The sequence below is a fragment of the Cetorhinus maximus genome, chromosome 13 (assembly GCF_964194155.1).
Source record: "Cetorhinus maximus chromosome 13, sCetMax3.hap1.1, whole genome shotgun sequence".
In the NCBI taxonomy this organism is placed as follows: Eukaryota; Metazoa; Chordata; class Chondrichthyes; order Lamniformes; family Cetorhinidae; genus Cetorhinus; species Cetorhinus maximus.
Window position 1 is genome coordinate 68,252,067 of NC_135891.1, and position 15,657 is coordinate 68,267,723.

Genomic DNA, 15,657 nt, shown 5'->3' on the forward strand with positions numbered 1-15,657 from the left:
TGTAGTACAAGTGCTGTGGAATAATGGGTTATTAGTTATGGTAACGAGATAGTGTTTGGGATTTTGATTGGTGCCTCCCATCAGCAGGATCTTCCGGTCCCGCCGAAGTCAATAGATTTTTGGCTGTTTCACCGCATCTGCCGTGGAGGAAACCGCCACAGCGAGACTGTAAAATCCCGGCCTGTGATGTAACAGTGACATCAGCAGTCATGCGCAAGAGGCAGGAGAGAAGGTGGAATATTCTGTACATGACAGAGATGTACTTACCTAGAAGCTTAGAATGTATTGGTTTCTGCCGAGGTTCATCTCGAGCAGTTCTGTGACACAGGACTCTGTGCTCTACGGGCTGTTCCCAGGGACACACACCGAGACAAACATCAGCTGCAGCTGGAGGATCATCAACTCGGTGAAAGACGCTCTTTGGTCTGCCCGAAACTTGTTGGTCTTCCAGTGCAAAGGGTTGTCCCCAACCGAGTGTTGCAGACTGGCACATTCCAAGGTCCAGGACCACGTGCTGAGGGACGCACTAAAGCTTGGGGCAGCCGGCGCAATGGGGAAAGGTCGCTGTCTAAGACCTTTCTGCCATAGTGCACTGAGGGGCTGGGAACTGTTGAGAGCCCCTCGGGCTGTACAGCTCGAAATGAATGTATGTATTGAATACTAATTGTATTACAATTGTATTGAAGCACCTCAGAGTGCAACATGATGTATGTTGATAACTCCAATACCATTATCTGATAGTCTGCATTGACCAGATTGAAATGATTGTAATATTCATTGATTGTATTGATGCAACTTGTGATCCATGTGTAAAAGTTGAACCTGATTGTACTTTTGTGATGGTGATTTTGAAATGTTTTGGAATGTTCCTCCAGATATTTTGTGAATAAAGTATATTTTTCAAAAAAAAAATGTAAAGAAAGGGGTTTTTGAAGAAACCTAACGGAGTTAGACCTAAGTCATTCATAAGTAGTTTCCTTCCCAAACTAGAACAGGGCACAAGTTGCCTGGAGAGAAATCCAAATAGTATTCTAAGTGGAGCCCATACCACAAACCAGATACAGTGTCTCAAATCTGGATGTCCAAAAACCAGACATTTTTTTAAGCTCCCATGCTTCAGCCAACATCACTAACACAGTTTATCTGTTTATTTATCACATTGCTGTTTTGGGGAACTTGCTGTGTGCACAATTGGCTGCCAGGTTTCCTACATTACAACAGTCCTTGCACTTTAAAGAGCTTTGGGATGTCCTCTTGTTGTGACAATTGCCATATAAACAAAATCTCTTTCTCCATTCCAGGAGATTGAGAGGTGATTTGATCATGGTATTTAAAATGTTCAAAGAATTTAGAATAGATATAGAGAATCATTTCCTCTGATAGGGCAATTAAAAACAAGGGGGCAAAATCTTAAAATTAGAACAAGCTGCTCAGGGGTGATGTCAGGAAGCACCTTCTCACACAATTGGAAACCTGGAATTATCTCCCCAAAAAGACTTTAGATGCTCAAACAATGGGAGCTTTCATGACTGATCAAGAGATTTTGTTGGGTAAGTTTATCAAAGGCAGTTAAATGGAGTTAAGGCACAAATCAGCCATGACTGGCAAAATATGTTCTAGGTATAAAATGACCTACTCCTATGTTCTTCTGAACTATTTTTCCATTTCCCAATTAGTGAATTGTATTTCCCAAGTTGCATATTATGCTGTATATTGTGCCACTTTCACTTCTGTACTTGAAGATTTGGGGGAGGTGGTGGCACAGTGGTGTTATCACTAGACTAGTGTTCCAGAGATCCAAGGTAATGCTCAGGAGACCCAAGTTTTAATCCCCTGATGGCAGATGGGGAAATTTGAATTCAATAAAAATCTGGAATTAAAAATCTCTGGTGATGACCAGGAAACCATTGTCGATTGCTGTAAAAACCCATCTGATTCACTAATGTCTTTTAGGGGAGGAAATCTGCCATCCTTACCTGGTCTGGCCTACATGTGACTCCAGACCCACATCAACGTGGTTGACTCTTAACTTCCCTCTGAACAAGGGCAATTAGAGATGAGCAATAAATGCTGGCCTGGCCAGCGATGCCTACGTCCCATAAATGAATTTAAAAAAAGATCTACAATCTTGTGTTTCCTGAGAAAAATGTTTGACAGGTGGGCTGGTGTTTCCTTTTTGGAGTTGCCACCTGTTGCTGAGTTTAAAAACAGGGGTCAGGATATGGGCCGAACAAGAAGGGTAGGGATATTGCTTGAGTGTTTGAGGCAGGACTTTGAATTGGAGAAGATTGCCTAAAAATATCTAACATATCTATTACTTTAAACAAGCATTAATCTGAAAATTGAAACCTATTGAAAACTCTTAATAACAAAGGGCTGAATTAATGAATGCTCACTACCTATAGGAACTTTGCTTATCAGATGCTGGGGTCAAAGTGGCTCATTATTGTCTCCACCGATATGGGTTTAAGTGGGAAACTGAACCAATTTTAAAAAAAAATCATGTATAAAAACACCACTAAAACAGATTACCTGGTCATGATCACATTGCCTTTTATGGAAAATTGCTATATGCAAAGTGGCTGCTACATTTCCTACATTACAACAGCGACTGCACTTCTAAAGTACATCATTCGCTGAAGGCACTTTGGGACATCTGGAAGTCATGAAAGGCGCTCCATAAATGCAAGTCTTTTCGAAACAAACACCTTGGGAGAGTATGAGCCATGCTAAGAATGTCAGTTGTCTCCCACCTGGTCTTTTCCTGTTGTGCAGGAACAAATTAGCAGGTTGAACACAGCATGCTATGCAGTGTGATTTTGCAGAAATGCTAATACTTTCCCCAGTGCCTTTAATCTTTCCCGATGTGGTTGTTCTGGTTTGGCAGCACAGCGAAATTACCATTAAAAGCTTAGGTTGGGTTTAGCAGTTGATTGGATCAAATATAGAAATTAATTTATCCTTCAACCCTCAACCTCAGTGCATTATCCCAATCATAATTGAAATTCTAGGGCGTTACATTGGCCAGAATTTTGAGGTCGTCGGACGGGCGCAGTCGGCGTGCCCGGAAGCAACGGGAAAACAGCCCGCCAGCTGCGATCGGCCCCCACCCCCGATTTCACACTGACCAGCCTATTAAGGTTTGCCCAGCATGAAATACGGCTCCTCACTGGTTGGGAAGGGGCGGTGGTCTGGGGCAGGTGCCTGTTGGCCACCAGGTCCAATGGCGACCCGGCGACCGGTTTAAGAACGGCCCAGGCAGTCCCTGGAAGGCTGCCAGGGAAGGACGTCTCCTCTGTGTCTTCAACATTCAAGTTATGGAGTCGAGTGAGGCTGGAGATGCCAGGAGGGAGGGTAGGTTGGGTGGGCACTCGGCCCCCCACTTTTCGGATGACTGCCTCACCGGCCTCCTGGATGAGGTGGCTGCCAGGAGGGACACCCTTGTCCCCAGAGATGGGAGGAGGAGGCCACCGCACCTCACTAAGAGGGCATGGGAGGAGGTGGCAGCGCTGTTCAGCAGCCATGACGTGGTGCGGCGCATGACCTGCTGCACTCAGGAAGGGTGAGTACCGTGCTGGCATGGGTCAGTGTGCAGAAGTGTTAAGGCGTGGCCGTCCCCCCCATGGATCTCAAGGGTGCTAGAGTCTGAGTGCCAACCGGCAATGACGTTGGAGCTGGCAAAGGGGGTGAGCCCTGGCTGCTTGGACTGAGTGGCTTGCAGCTTAAGGCCCACAACTCGGATGAGCCCTGAGAGGTGTTCCTCAGCTGGGGTTGGCCAGGCTGCAATGACGCTGCAGGTAGGGGGTGGACTAATCAATGCTCTTCTGTCCTTTCAGTAGAAGACAGGCCATAACCAATCTGAGAGGTCACAGACAGGCTGAAGCCGGCCTAGCCTCCTGCTGCAGGTTCGAGCAGGACACCCTAGAGCTGGAGAGGGTAGTGCACAGAGGTGAGAGTTTCGCGTTGTGCAACCATTCTAGTGTAATCTCCACATTGATGGGAGCCTTAAACCTGGAGCCCTCATTGATCATTGGAAGACTAGGGCACCATGATGCTGATCTCCATTGTCCCACCAGGGTACCTGGCATGCACAGTGTCAGTGTGATGACTTTAACTAATGACATGTCCTTCTTCTCCCTTAGATTCACCAGCACACACTCGCTCTCCGGACCCCGAAGAGCCACCCCTGACACCGGAGGATCACCGGCTTCACTTGCACCTGCGTCACACCCTCTCTCTGAACGGGCACCAGCGCAGATACCAGCATCTCGGTGGACATTAGATCGGCAGCTAGTATCTCAGTGCACATTTGTGAGGGCATTTCACACTCAGTTGAGGTGCAGGTGGAGGCTGAGAGTGCCCAGGGCACCGGCAGTTAGAAGACTGCTAGGGATCAGGACGATGCTCAGTCGAAGGCAGATGATGAGCCTCTGGAGTCATCCATTAGGCAGCAGATGCTGGATGTCCAATGGGATGTGCAGGAGGATCTGGCGGAGATCCATGGGGGTCTGTGTGCCATGATGGAGGAAACCATACAGAGCATGAGCACTATTTTGACCGTCATGGCCAAGCGCAAGGTCTCCTCCATTGAGAGTGTGGCGACTGTAATGGAGAGGCAGCTTCAGGGACAGAACCAGGGGTTCCTGGGGTTGCACTCGGACCTGCAAGCCCTCACACAGGTACTGAACTCAGGTGGTTAGTGCCAGTGTGGGAGATGGATGAGGCACCCAGTATTCCACCTAGGTGCCCATCCACCAATGGTGAGCAGGGAGGGCCACAGTGACCTCATGTTGGCGCACGAGCTGCCTGTTGTCTCTGTGGGCTCCTCTCAGGGTGCTTTGGATGATGGTAGCAGCTCCTCTGCCCCTCTGCCAGTGACCGTGGCATCCGATGAGGCTGCAATGGCTGGGGAGATGCCATCTGTGGAACTGGCCACTCCCTCCCAGGCGGGGCCAGCACAGGCTCCACAGGCCAGAGAATGACCACCAAGGTCATCGATGCCAACAAGACAGCAGAGTCAACAGGCTGTCTCCAATGTCGGTGTCAGCGAGGGTGGGGGGAGGGGGGGCGGCACCAAGACTTAGCACTCACAAACCTAAATTAAAGGCACCATGAGCAGAACAGGGACTTTCTGTTTTTCTGTTCATTTATGTTAGGTTTAAATGTCTGCTGGTGTGGACATCAACACCAGTAATGATAATGTCGTTGTGCATTCAATGTGACAATAACATTAAATTTGAATTGGTTCTGATGGCCTGGGTATGCAGGGTAAGCCAGTATGTAATGCTGGACGTGAGTGGCTATAAATTTTATTGTACAGGTACTGAGTGGACTTTGGGTGCAAATGAAAGGGTTATTTCATACATTCGGGATGGAGGCGGCAGCCCTGGCATGAGGTGGAAGCAGATCTTTGGCAGCCCAGCTGAAGGGGCATTGGATTAAGGCATCCCTGGTGTCCCTGCCTCCCTGGAGGTTACCGAGGTCTGCCCCCACACCCTCAGCATTCTCCTCACTGGGCTCCTCTTCTGACTCACCACTGGATTCATCCTCTGGGGCCTGTGCAGCTGCGTCAAGATCCTCTTCTTCCAATGGGTCCCCCCTTGCCAGTGTCAGATTGTGGAGAGCGCAACATGCAACCACTATCAGTGACACCCGCTCTGGGGGGTATTGAAGTGCTCCCCCTGAACGGTCCAGGTATCGGAAGCGCATCTTGAGAAGACCGTTGGTCCTCTCTACCACCGCCCTTGTGGAGGCATGGCTCATTTTGTAACGCTTCTTTGTCTCTGTTCTTGGGTGGCAGAGAGGTGTCATGAGTCACCTCTTCAAGGGATAGCCCTTGTAACCCAGCAGCCATCCATCTGGTTAGGCTGAAGCACTGAAGAGCCTCGGCACCTGGGAGTGTCTCAGGATGTACGCAAATGGGAGCTGCCTGGGTACCTTGCACAGACTTGGAGAATCAGCATCCTGTGGTCACACACTATCTGCACGTTCATGGAGTGAAAGCCCTTCCTGTTGACGAAAGCACCGGGCTCACCCGCTGGCGCCTTGATGGCCACATGTGTACAGTCAGATGCGGGGCAACCCAGCAATCGTTGCAAAGCCTCTGGCTCGCTCAGCCTGGCTGGCCTCGTCTGTATGGGAAAGAATAAAGGTCAGTACCCGCCTGAACAGAGCTTCTGTTACCAGCTTGACACAACTGTGGACAGCTGATTGGGAGACTCCACACAGATCCCCCACTGAGCCCTGGAAAGATCTGGAGGCAGAGAAGTTGAGGCCCACTGTGACCTTCAGAGCCACTGGCATGGGGTGTCTGCCCACACAATTGGAGCTGATCTCAGGCCCGATCCTCTGACAAATGGAGGTCACTGTCTACTTTGAGAGGCAGAGCCTCCTTTGGCATTGCACCTCGGACATATTGTATCGCCGCCTGTAAACTCTGGCAGCAGGATGGTGGCGTCTTCTGCGGCCCCTTCCGCCTTGGACTACCTGCTGGCCCTGAGCCCCTTGTGCCTGTGCCTCTCCTCCTATAGGTCCCTCCCTTGGAAGCTGCATTCGGACATCTGGCCTCCTCTCCCTTCTGCCCCTCTCTTCCTCCTCAGAGGAGGAGGTGCCTCCAGCGGAGACCACAGTCCCCATTACCAGGGTTACAGAAAGCTGTCTAAATGCCTCAGGGGCCTTGGACCAGTGAGTCCAAAAATGAAGCCTGGAAATGCTAAGAATGAAGCCCGGATCAGAGATTAAGCTGCCAGGTAGAGGTGATATGATTGCTGTTTATAGGACTTTAGATAATGGGAGGAATGGCCCTGGATTTGTACTAAGTGCGATAGTGGGCATGAGAAAAGCCACCAGACACAATGGTGGGTTTTCACACTGTAACATCTCTTTCCTGGTGTGTCCCGCCTCATTAATAGCGCATTCACGGGAAACACACTGGATCACTAGCTTGGATTTGCCCACCATGCCATGACCTCAGCGCTTCCTCGCTCCAGGCAGCATATTTAAAGCACACCAGAACGCAGCCTACTTCATGTACAGACCAGGACTGCTCCAGGTCTCAGATGGCCCCGAAAGCAAAGAGGACAGCAACTCCCAAATTTAGCGACGTCTCTCTGGGGCGCCTGCTGGATGCAGTGGAAGTCCACCACTATGTCCTCTACACCTGCTGTGGCCGCAGGAGGTCCACCAGAGTCACCAATCCGGCCTGGGTAGTAGTGGCAGTGGCGGTCAGTGCCACTGGAGCACAGATGGTCAGCCATCCAGTGCAGGAAGAGGATGAATGCTCTTCTCATCTGTTCCACCAGGGTAAGTCAACCACCTCATCACTCTCAACTCACACACTCAACAACTCATCACACATCCACAGGGATCTCACACCTCAAGGGACAACACCACTAACTCTCACACATGCCTTCACATCTCCATCAGGCTCATACCCTCTGGAGCTCGTGTCCTCATCCTGTCCATGGCTCCGCTCACCACACAAACATTCCACACAGTGCCATGTGTCCTGCTCACACTCTCTCCATCTGCTTTCGTACAGGAGGAGCTGGCTCACATCAGCAGGGAGGGGTCCCAGACTGGGGGTGGAGTGGCCCACATTAGGCTCCTCACTCACTCTGAGGAGTGTGCCATCGCACTGACTGGTGAGGACATGGACCTGCGATGGCAGTGAGGTCAGTGGTGAACAGCCACATGAGGATCCTGCATCACATCATCCCTCTCTCAGTGCAACTGTAAGTGCTCTCTCTCCTGCTTTTGACTCTGCTGCCATGCACTACTTTGGTTCACAGGGAGCTCTGCCAAGTGACCGACACCCTCAGCCAGCCAATCCCTCAGCTCCATCTACATCCTCGCCTCCAGACAAGGGGATATCCCCTCATTAAAGAGCTGGAAATAAGCAGCCCAGAAGACCCATCTCAGCAGAACGTGGAGATGTGCACAGACCTGAAATTCATTATGGTAGCCATGGATGAGTCCCTGCAGTGGAAACGCGAGAGGGAAGCGGGGCACCTTGACATCCCTCCAGATGCTCCTTCCCCTCAAGGAGTCAGGCCGGGGCCACCAGGCACCAAATGGAGGAGGAGCAGCAGCTGGACACCCCTGGGCCATCCACTCGGGAATCTCACAGGCTGTCCTCTCCCTCTGAGTCCCCTTTGCCTGTGAGCTCTTCAACCTTGTCCCCTGTCACTGCAGAGGGAGCAGCTGGCCCACAGGAGGACAGCCGAAGAAAGCCGGGGCCCTCAAGGCCTCGGCTCTCCAGAGGACCCACGCTGAAGTCATCAGGGGCAGCAGGACTATCTATTGCACAAGCTGTCTCCACCCCTGCTGAGGATGTCAGGGCAGCACCTAGAATTGGTAGTAGCTCCTGAAAAGTTAAGAAATTCTGATCACAAGTGGCTGCACAGGTGAACACATTTTGTCACTTTATAATCTGAACAAATGTTCACTTTCGCTGAATAACGTGTAATGGTGTCTTTCAGCTTCATTTACAGGCTTCACGAGTCCCCCCACTGCATCCCCCACCACCAGCCCCACCCCCGCCCGACTAGCAGTTCAGCTGCATGCAGCCTGACCACGAGTGATTCTGGAGGGGGAAGTGTGTATGTGGCAGGGCCTTTCGGAGCCTGGTGTGAGCACTCTCCCATGGACACAGATACATCCCCATCACACTCATCTCAATGTCCTGAGCATTTTCACTGCTGCCTGCTGGGGTTCTCTTTCAGTTGTCTATCTGAGCTGACCTGTATCTCTGCCCACTCAGTGATCTCACTCCCCTGCAGAACCTGTTCCCACCCAACACGAGGCTCCTCTCACTTTCGAATTTGAAGCCATGGTAATCGTTAAGTTTCTGATCAGCTCCCCCATCCTTTCCCCTCCCCCAGTCACCCACCTCCTTTCCCCCATCACTGTCGAACCCCCGGCATCACCTTCCACCTCCGCACTGTCCTGCACCCTTTTCTTTCCAGGATGTCCAGATGAACGTGCACATTCCCTCCCATCCTGAGAATCCCACCCTCATCCACATTGACCTCCCCGACCTCTCCTTCCCACCCCCTGGGCCCACGTCTGCCATCGAGTCCCCACCACCCACCCTCATCATGCCTTCTACCGCTACCATCGCACACTCACCCTCCCACCCTACCGGCTCACTCTGCCCTCTCTCATACCCACCATTCCCTCCTACCATGCCCACCCTCATTTCACTCCCCAGGAGACAGTCATTGACTCCACAGACCCTTCCTTTCCACGTTCACCTGGACATCGCACCCCCACTTGCTCCCCCCTCCACCCTTACTCCCTTCTCCCTCCAGACACCTTCTTCCTGCCAGACACCACCCCCCTCTCCGCGCTCCCTCCTGCCCCAGGATACCTTCCCTTCCCCCCCTCCGAACCCCCTCCCTCTGGATTCATTCCCCCTCTAAACTCTTTTCCCCCTCCGAACACTTTCCTTCCGAACTCCCTCCTTACACCTACCTCCCCATTTGCTACATCCTCTCTCATTACACCCTCCTCCCCCCATACTCCTTCCTCCCCCCGTACTTGCTTCTTCCCCCACCAACCTCCCCACTGATACCTTCGTCACCCCCCAAATTCACCTCCCCAGCACCTTCGTTCCCCCCTTCCAACATTACCGCCTTGACACTATTCTTCCCCCACCCCGCCCCATCCCCATGTCAACCACCCTGACATCTTGGCACCCCCCCCACCACAACCCCCAATCCCCAACCAGTACATTTCCTCTCCCAGTCAAACCTAGATCTTCCTCTCCCACTCACAGCTGGACCTTCCTATCCCCCCCTCGCCGATCATCCGTCGCTGTACATGACCAAGACCGTGATGTTCTGAGGCAGTCCCAAGACATCAACAGAGACCTCCCACCTTCCGTGAGCTTCCTCGCGGCAGAGCCATTTCCATGAGAATCCACCCAGTGTATGATGCATGTGTCCCTCCCGGGTCCAGTAGTTGTTGGGCTCTAGGATCTTCTGCTCCTCGGATGTCCGCCATCTGAGCAAGGCCCTAACGGTAAGTCCCGACTTCTGCACGTTGCAATTGTCTAGACGCGTCCTGGGCTGGTGTGTTTTTCTGCTGGTGTAATGGTAAATCTGGCGTGGGGGTGGATGATTCTGATTGGGCCTTACTTTGCATCTCATTAGCGAGGTGCAAATCAGGTTCATGCCGGCCTCCATAGGGATTCACATTCCACCATGGTGGACACCATCAGATGATCCTGCTGTGCTTTCACGCTGGAGTGAAACCGATTTTTGGCCTTCTCACCATATTGTCTCGCCTCAGCCGGCATGACATCCGACGCCAATGTGGCCAGAAAATCCTGGCCAATATCAGCCATGACAAGCTGTTTCACCATGCTCAGAACAGCAAAACCAGAGGACACAGCCCGCACTTGAAATTCACAACTAATCTGTGGGAACATTATTTCAGTGAGTGAATGGCCAATCTAGCTCCCTCAAGAAATGTGGAAACTATTGATTCATTCAAATGTTATTAGATGGATTTCTTTCAAACACTAACATTTTGAATACAGTATATGAATAATTTCACAGGTGGTGACTGTAGTGTGCTTGGGAGGAACAGGTGATTTTGGGCTAATGGTTCCCAAGGTTTTTTATCCCTGAAGTTTTCCTCACCTCTTGTCTGAGTCTGTTCTAGACTAATCGATAAAGATTGATGACGATAATTAGTTAACAACTCTATTATCATTGTATCATGGGCTACCAGGATGGTAAAAGGCAAACCTTGCTTTTCTTTCATCCAGGAATCTCCATGGCCAGGACTTTATGGCCCCGCTGCAGCACGTCTCCCCCCAGTGGATGCGGCGAGCCATTTAAATCTCCATTCAGTTTGGTGGGACTGGAATATCCCACCGGGCGGGAAGGGCTGTAAAATCTTGGCCTATGTTTCTATGTAAAAGTAAGACAGGCCTTTGGGATTTCCACAGATTGCAGCCTTCTCCAAATGTAGAATATCATTGACTGCACCCATATCAGCATGTTGGGGCTCCTGAAAATGGGTCTTCAGAAATCACAAGGGCCTCCACTTCATTGTTGCGCAACCAAGGTGAGATTGCCAGCAGTGCCTCATTCAGGTTCATGCCCACTTCCCTGGAAGCCTCGTTGACCTTTTTATGTCGTGCCAATCCTGCACTCTTGTCAAATCTACACACCAAGCGAAAGGCAGAGTCCCTCACCTCCTACTCTGCACCATCCAGGATGACAATCTCTGTTCTTAGTGCTTGGGGAGGTCTGTGTAGGTTACAGAATATCCCTGGACTGCTGACTTCCTTCTCCACCCAGACAATGACAAAGTTTGTGTGATTAAAAGGAATAACCCAGAGAAAAGAGAAAAGGGAGAGTGTGAATGTGTGAATTAGAGAGTAAATGAAGGGAAATGGCCAAACGCACGTGTACGTATGGTCCACAATCTCGCTGTCTTCAACGCTGTATGTCCTCTCGCTATCAATGCTGTTGGCGGTGGGGTCCTCCCTTGGAATAGGAGTCAGTGACCTGGCTGCTCATCTCCAGTTCTGTACAGTCCCCCTTGTGTAGTGTGTCCACAGCTTGTCTTGCAATGAGAGCGGGTGTGGGTCAACGATTAGCTTGTGACAATCCTGTACTTTCATGGTCACTGTTACTGCTGCTAGCTTTCTATTCCAGTTTTACTTAAAATCTGCTATGGTGGGATTTGAACTCCTATCTCCCAACTATTGGATAATTCCCCCAGGATTACTAATGCAGTAACATAACCACTACTTTACTGTAACCCCTGCTCGATTGAATTCAATGGACAGGGGGTCAAGTGGAGTATAGCAGGCTGCCAATGTGCTATCCTTCATCTTGCATCACCACCCAAGAACTTTCAGTCCCAGCGTGTTTTCAGTGTCAGTGTTGAGGGTCAGTGGTGTTGGATGGGAGCAAGTAGGGGGTGAATGAGGTGCACTGCTGTGGTTGGAGAAGAGGCCAACGCAATAGGAAAAGAAAGGATTGGCAATGCTGGGGCCAAATTGTTCCCAGAGCTGAATTCAGAGTAAAGGAGATGGGGTGACAAACTGTATCTTGATAGTCATTGTAAGGTCATTATATTGTATTTGGCACTGCAGCCAGTTCCGGGCCCTGACCTGCTCAGCCACCTCTCTCCACCTTTCTCTGGCTCCCCAGTGCATTCCAGTTTCCGGGAGAACTCCGCAGAGGTGGCTGGTTATGAAAGTCGGCAGCCCCTCCAATGAGGCAGGCAGACAAATACACCGCTTACCGAGCAAAGAGTGCATCAGTAACTGCCTTGATGTAGCTGTGTGCAGCAACTGGGAGATTCTGCAGGGGTCTCCTGCTGAGTCCTGGAAAGAGCCAGCAGAATAAAAATTCAGAGCCCAAGTGGCCTTGAGAACCACATGCAGGGCATGAGGGTCGATTGACTGGTTTAAGATCCTACTGGATCATGGCACATATGTAGGTGACTAATTCCTGGTTAACCTTCTGCATTAGTTCTCAGACATATCGAGATATGAACTTTGCAATTGGTAGACACTTATTTCAGGGTGAAACCGGGTTCACTCCTCCTCTTCCTCCTGCCTGGTGTGCACTGCGCGGCCTCTAACACCTGGTCTGATCCCCTCCCTCTGGCCTCACTTGGGTCACGCTCACATTCCTCTATGGCACGAATGTAAAGGGCTATATCTCATTAACTCCTTTGGTATCTCACATGGATCACAGCGCCACTCATTGAGCCCCCATCTCTGGGGGAGGGGCTGGGGAGTTGGAAGAAGATAAAGCTGCTGAGATTCTCTCAATGCCATCACCCTCCTCACTAACCTCCATTCCTACAAACAGCCGGGGGGGTGCCCTGGCTACCTCCAATGCTCTCTCCTCCACAATCCTAATCACCCATAGCCACATGGTCCTACTCCCAGTCCGGACCATCTCCCTGATGTTATAGGCCCTCTTGTCCTATGGATACAACATGAAGAGTAACGTTAGCCTAACATATAGTGCTCGAATCGAGAAAGCTCTTGAATATTTCAGGGCAACACAGTGGGCATTCACATCTCTACTGTGTGCACCTATAGCAGTGGTTTGGACACACAAGCCTCCAATGCTATAGGAAAGGTATGTGCCGGGTCTCCCATAAGAGGTGCAGCATTCAGATGTGAATCATCACTGGGACCTCTGTGAACTTGTGTTGAACAACTCACCTTTTCGGAGGGCAGCAGGTCCTGGAACCTCGTCCTATATTGGATTCATATTCTTCAAAGCTCCCCTACTACACTCACATGTTACGGACAAGAAGGGGTTTAATTTAAACTGCCCTGATTTTTCCTCTCGCCACCCGCCTGCAAACCAAAAGGTGTTTTGATTTTGATTTCCCCCTTTATAAGTGGTGGCGTATTTCCCACCCCTCGGATTTGGTGTGATCCAATTTATATTAATAATCCCACAGCAAAGTCAAGATAGGGCAATCTCAGGGGGTTAGTTTATTTGCACACACTCAAACGCGAGAGGAGGTTCGCTATCTAGCCTCCTTTTCAGTCATACAATAAAAGAGGGGGATAGGGAAAAAGATTTACAGGGCAAAGACCACAAGGAAAAAAATTATTGTTTCAAGTGAGCCCAGAGTCCAGAATCAAAGTCGAATGGTGTCTTCCTTCATAGAGGTTGGCAGGTTGAAACCTGATGCTGGATAATTCACTTTCCTGGTAGAGATGACTTCCATGAAGAGATAGGCACACAGAGATGAATTAGTCTTGTAAGCAATGGTATAGAAGTTTAGAAGTTCCAGTAGAAACATTGTAGATCGGGGCAAAGCATTCAAACCCAGGCAGAGCCCTTGTTCTATGCTGCTGCTTGCTAGATGGAAGATGGCAGACTGATTTGCAGTACAGCAAGGCAATATACAGGCTCCTCCAGCTAGGGAGACCTGACATATAACTTCCACCTGTACACTTTGTCTTTGACAAAGGCTTTTGATTCCTTTGTCTCAGTTCTTAAGATTTTTGATGTTCTAACCATTAAGAATTTCAAAGAAAGTTGAAGGGTCCTTTTTTCCTAACAGACTGGTAGGCTCCGGAGGCTTATGAAATGTAGATGTAGATGGAATTTGTAGAATTCCCTTTGAATTTGATCTCTGCAGCCACAGGTGCATTAGTGTCTCTTCAGTGATAACGAGGTGTCAGCCTCTCTAATACTGTCCGAAAGCTCCTTTTGTTCAGGGTTACAGGCAAACATGGCTTCATCCTTTTTAAAGTCTTTGTCCACTTTTAAAAAATTTTAGGAAGTAATCATGTCAATATATATATATGTACATATTTCATAAAAATATAGTGTGAGGCCTTAACTCTGTTATACACAGCATGGCGAACTCTTACCATGCCCTCTTGGTTGCTGTCGGCAAGTTCTGGTGGCCACATAGATGTAACATGGAGCTCTTGGATGCTGAAAGATGGGCGCTGAAAGAGGCCACTGGGTCTCCCACTCCTCCCACTCTCTCTTTGGTGAGACATGCTGGTGTGATATGGCATCCAGATTCGAATGGTCGCTCATACACATTTGTGTGCTTACATACACGAGCCATGTTCTTTATCTCATCAATGACTAATGTTGGAGGAGGGGGGCAAGTGGGTCTGGTCGAATGGCTACCAAGAGGTAGCCTGGCCTTTGTTCCTGTCACTCCCAGATGGCATACTGTGCTTCCAATCACTAACTACCCTGCTGGCTTGCTCCCTCTGAGTCACACTGTTGTGCCATGTGTAGCTGTGAGAGTCCTGGTCAAGGTTCAATTGCATGGTCACACCCTGAAAGATCGTTGGGTGGAAAGGCAAAGGATCATGGCAAATGTGGTGTGTATCAGTCATTCCCTGAGGCATTACAGTAACCTGAGTCAAAACAGAATATTGTGAGCAGCTGATGTTGCCAAGATGTTGCCCTCTCCATGTCTGTGTCTTGTGACACTTTTCCAGTCTTAACTTTGCTAATTGACCTTCATTAGAAAATGAACAGGCAGCAGCAATTCTCCTATGGAAAGCCCATGATAGGCCATCTGTTCCATTGTCAGTAACCAGTTGGACAACTATTACAGTTTGTACTGAGCTGACTGCTCAGTGATATCTCCACATGAAAACTGCACCTCCATCCACTTCCTGCCTCACAGCCTTTTATCCCTGATCAAATCTGTTTAACCCACACTGGATCTCCCTCTGCCTCTCCACTACTTCTGGGGTCAGACACTTGTTAACCCCTGCCCCCGCCGCAGAGTGAAAATCAGAATATCCAGGGCCTGTCTCCTGACACTGCACTCCCGACGCAGGAGTGAATTTGGCCCAGAGAGAACGTGCCTCCTTGGGTTTTCCCATGATGATTAATGTAGGCAGCCCTCAGTAATGTATCAGGTAATGTTCATTCAGAAACAGCGTGACTCACATTAATTATCCCCAGTCTGATTGCTTTTTAAAGACACTGACTGTGTGAGGTCATGGAGCCGTGGTCTGTGTGAGGCCTGTTGTTATATTTGGATATAACCAATCAGTGTGGGATTCCACTGGCTGCTTCTGTTTTCATGCCATGAATTATCCTCCGCTATCTAATCCCCAGCATTGATTTGTTTCTTAACAAAATCATTTTAAACAAAGTTCTTAATCACTGCTTTGGGAAT